A 5,039-nucleotide genomic window follows, 5' to 3' on the forward strand; every position below is an offset into this window, starting at 1 on the left:
TACATCCTGACGTAAGATACTGCACAGTATACATCCTGACGTAAGATACTGCAGAGTATACATCCTGACGTAAGATACTGCACAGTATACATCCTGACGTAAGATACTGCAGAGTATACATCCTGACGTAAGATACTGCAGAGTATACATCCTGACGTAAGATACTGCACAGTATACATCCTGACGTAAGATACTGCACAGTATACATCCTGACGTAAGATACTGCACAGTATACATCCTGACGTAAGATACTGCACAGTATACATCCTGACGTAAGATACTGCACAGTATACATCCTGACGTAAGATACTGCAGAGTATACATCCTGACGTAAGATACTGCAGAGTATACATCCTGACGTAAGATACTGCACAGTATACATCCTGACGTAAGATACTGCAGAGTATACATCCTGACGTAAGATACTGCACAGTATACATCCTGACGTAAGATACTGCACAGTATACATCCTGACGTAAGATACTGCACAGTATACATCCTGACGTAAGATACTGCACAGTATACATCCTGACGTAAGATACTGCACAGTATACATCCTGACGTAAGATACTGCACAGTATACATCCTGACGTAAGATACTGCACAGTATACATCCTGACGTAAGATACTGCACAGTATACATCCTGACGTAAGATACTGCAGAGTATACATCCTGACGTAAGATACTGCAGAGTATACATCCTGACGTAAGATACTGCACAGTATACATCCTGACGTAAGATACTGCACAGTATACATCCTGACGTAAGATACTGCACAGTATACATCCTGACGTAAGATACTGCACAGTATACATCCTGACGTAAGATACTGCACAGTATACATCCTGACGTAAGATACTGCACAGTATACATCCTGACGTAAGATACTGCACAGTATACATCCTGACGTAAGATACTGCACAGTATACATCCTGACGTAAGATACTGCAGAGTATACATCCTGACGTAAGATACTGCAGAGTATACATCCTGACGTAAGATACTGCACAGTATACATCCTGACGTAAGATACTGCAGAGTATACATCCTGACGTAAGATACTGCACAGTATACATCCTGACGTAAGATACTGCACAGTATACATCCTGACGTAAGATACTGCACAGTATACATCCTGACGTAAGATACTGCACAGTATACATCCTGACGTAAGATACTGCACAGTATACATCCTGACGTAAGATACTGCACAGTATACATCCTGACGTAAGATACTGCACAGTATACATCCTGACGTAAGATACTGCACAGTATACATCCTGACGTAAGATACTGCACAGTATACATCCTGACGTAAGATACTGCACAGTATACATCCTGACGTAAGATACTGCACAGTATACATCCTGACGTAAGATACTGCACAGTATACATCCTGACGTAAAATACTGCACAGTATACATCCTGACGTAAGATACTGCACAGTATACACAAGATAAAGGACTAGATACTTTTGCAAGATTTGGGAATCTTTATTGTGGAAACGTTTGGCTAACAAGTGGTTTCCTCAGTCCGATATACAGATGAATGGGGGGGAAGATATGGAGTTTGAGGTAATCAGTCCTGAGTCGCCCACCGTGTGGGCGAAACGTCGCCACTAAACAAACGCATTAAACAGGATTCATCTCTCCACAGCTTCAGAAGACAGAAGGTGCGTGACCCGGCGTGACTCCGGACCAACACAGCTAACTCATGAATCATGTCAGGGCGGCGCGGGGGGTGAGGTGACAGCCACTCAGAGAAAGGCAAGACGCTTGCCTTGGCCTACCCTACCAGACGCTTGCCTTGGCCTACCCTACCAGACGCTTGCCTTGGCCTACCCTACCAGACGCTTGCCTTGACCTACCCTGCCAGACGCTTGCCTTGGTCTACCCTGCCAGACGCTTGCCTTGGCCTGCCCTACCAGACGCTTGCCTTGGCCTACCCTACCAGACGCTTGCCTTGGCCTACCCTACCAGACGCTTGCCTTGGCCTACCCTGCCAGACGCTTGCCTTCGCCTACCCTGCCAGACGCTGCCAGTTCAACAGGTCGAAAGTAGAAATATAACTTCCTTGGTGGTAGATAAATCAATTCCAACTGAAACACTTTTTTGAGGAAAAACAAAAGAGGCCGATTATAAGGTGCTAGGAACCTGGTTCACATTATTATTATTATTATTATTATTATTATTATTATTATTATTATTATTATTATTATTATTATTGTTGTTGTTGTTGTTGTTATTACGCTTGTTGTTACTATTATGATTATTATTACTATTATTACTGAGAATCACTAAACCCGTGGGGTGTCCTGCAGCGCCTGGGGAATGAAAGGCAAACAGGTTAGAGCCAAGGATAGGGAAGATGGGTTCAGCTCCTTGGATCAAGAGCTTCTTGCTGGCATCAAGGCACTTACCTCTCTTGAGTGGTGAGGGGGGCTTGATACCGGCGAACGACTATCGATATAAGGAGTTGACTCCTCTACTCATCCTTGAATCAAGCCTGATTACCCCTACTGGTTTAGCGCTTCCCCACAAATGAGAGAAGGTGGAGGAAGAAGTAGGGAAGAGGGGCGGGGAGGGGGAGGGAGAAGGTAGGATAACTACCATTGTCATAGGAACAAGTGTAACTGGTTGTGTAGCGGGGTGAGCGCACAAACACATGCCCGGGCAGCTCGCCGGTAATGCCCGGTAGTGTCAGACTCCCGAACACGCAATTTACCAGACCGATATCGATCAGGGAGCACTGTAGATCACTGTTATTGTCTGCTTTGATTGCTTGTCTCGTCCCAGGATTTACCTACCTGCCAAGTGGCAGGTGGACCAAGATGCAATTCCGGAGTCTGGCAATCTGTGTGTGTGTGTGTGTGTGTGTGTGTGTGTGTGTGTGTGTGTGTGTGTGTGTGTGTGTGTAAGATTTGAAATGCCTAAAATGGATATTAACAGGGATATTAAAACACTACCACTATGAACACATAGTCACAAACGACTTCAAGACGCTGTGCTTGGTGTACGTCAGACCAGTTCTGGAGTATGCAGCACCAGCGTGGAGTACGACCTCGTCAAGCACTTGTACAAGCTTTAGAACAGCGTTTCTCAACCTGGGTTCCCTGGAACCCCAGGGTTCCGAGAGAGGTCGCTAGGGGTTCCTTGAGAAATAATGATAAATAGGCTAATCATGTGTAAATGCATTTTTGAGTCATTTTTGTGTTTAATTTTTTATTCGTAATTTTGCTATACACGTATGACATATTCTTGGAAAATTCTTGGGTAGTATAATAAAGTCTTCAACCTGTTATATCATTTAAAAGTATAATAATCATAGAAAATATATTTAGCGACGTGTATACGGCACCAGTGTGAAACCGCCTTTAGTGGTCAGTGGTCAGTCCATCAAGACTGATAGACTGAATAATCGACTCCTGGCTGAGGGACTGATTACCTTAAACTCTTCCACACATTCCATTGTTATTCTCTATATTGGACTGAAGAAGCCACTGGTTGGCGAAATGTTTCATCAGTAAAGATTCCCAAATGTTGCACAGGTGTCTCATTCTTCAATTTGTCGGTTTTCAAAACCCTTGTCATCACAAGTCGCTCAAAGTGAAGGTAACATGGCCAAGGGTGAACGAGAACAAGCTGTCTCTATTATGGCTTCGTTAGTCTTTTCCAGCTTTATCGGGATCGAGCAAAGGATGGGGAGGGTAGCCTAATCTCCTAAAATCGAGATCTCTTCCTTGGCATTAAGACATCTTTCTTGAAGGAAGTCTTCTCCAGGGAAAGGCACTAAGCCAGTAATTGCCACACACTTAAGGGAGTTACAATAATGACAAGTACTAGAGAAATTGTCAGGTTTAGGCATCGGCTAAAAAGATTACATCCTAGAGTCTTTCAGTGTGAGGAATCATATCTCTAGTATTTCATTGTCTTTATGAAGTGTAACAACCTTAAATATTGTCATATGGGGCCTCTGAGGTTTGATATGTCTCAGGTCCTCATGTCGAACTCTGGCTGTGACTCAGGGTGATCATAAACCTTCAAGTAACTATATGAAGAATGGGACGAGTACAGCCTTCCAGATTTGATATTGTGATTGTGACGAGTACAGTTTTCCAGCGTCAACGTTATGAATACGATGCGTATAGTCTTCTAGTGTCGACGTTGTGGATGGACATTGTCACGAGTGAACCATCTCCATCACACCCTAGTGCTTGATACAACCACCACCAGTATCCCCAGAGTACCTGGTGCCCTGGGATATTGGCGTAGGTCTGCGCTGTATGACCCTTGTAGGTTTAGCGCTTATTTTTTATAATAATAATAATAATAATAATAATAATAATAATAATTGGCATATATGAACCATCCCTGGTGCACACCGGCGCTTGGTCCAGCCACCACCAGTGTCCTACATTGCCATTAAATTCTAAAAGCAGTAGGCCGAGTTTTCACCTGGAGAACGAACGGTCAAGGATGAACTACAGCAACAAAACTTTCTCTCAAATTTGAGCTTCATTAAGCTGATGTTTTTCAAATGAGCGGCTTGATGTTGATGAAGAGCTCTTGGTACAAGAAACTGGAGCTCCCTCTCCTTGCTCAAATTCAACCTGAACTACTCCTACTCCAAAGACGCTGTATAGCTCGTACAAGTTTAGTGCTTTCCTATAAGTATAAAAACAATAAATTTAATAAATAATAATAATTATGTTGAGTGGAGAATTTTCAGTAAAGGCTCAGCCTGACACGTATCTTTTTTTTTTTTTTTACCTTTTTTTCCGGGAAGGTGAAAAGGAACACTGATAAAGATGGGAACAAAGAAATATAGAAGAAAGGTGAACATCCAGATGAACACAAGCCCACTGAGAAACACAATGCTGTGAATAAGTGTGGTAGGAGAGGAGGCAGTAAAACTCCAAGCAGGAATGTAAAAGCAAGATTTGGTAGAGTCTTAGAAGCCAGGATTGAAGGTTAAAAAGCTGGATCAGGAGCTGGAGGTCTACCTCGGCAATCATTGCTATATGAGTAAACACACACA

The sequence above is a fragment of the Cherax quadricarinatus genome, chromosome 25 (assembly GCF_038502225.1).
Source record: "Cherax quadricarinatus isolate ZL_2023a chromosome 25, ASM3850222v1, whole genome shotgun sequence".
Lineage (NCBI taxonomy): Eukaryota > Metazoa > Arthropoda > Malacostraca > Decapoda > Parastacidae > Cherax > Cherax quadricarinatus.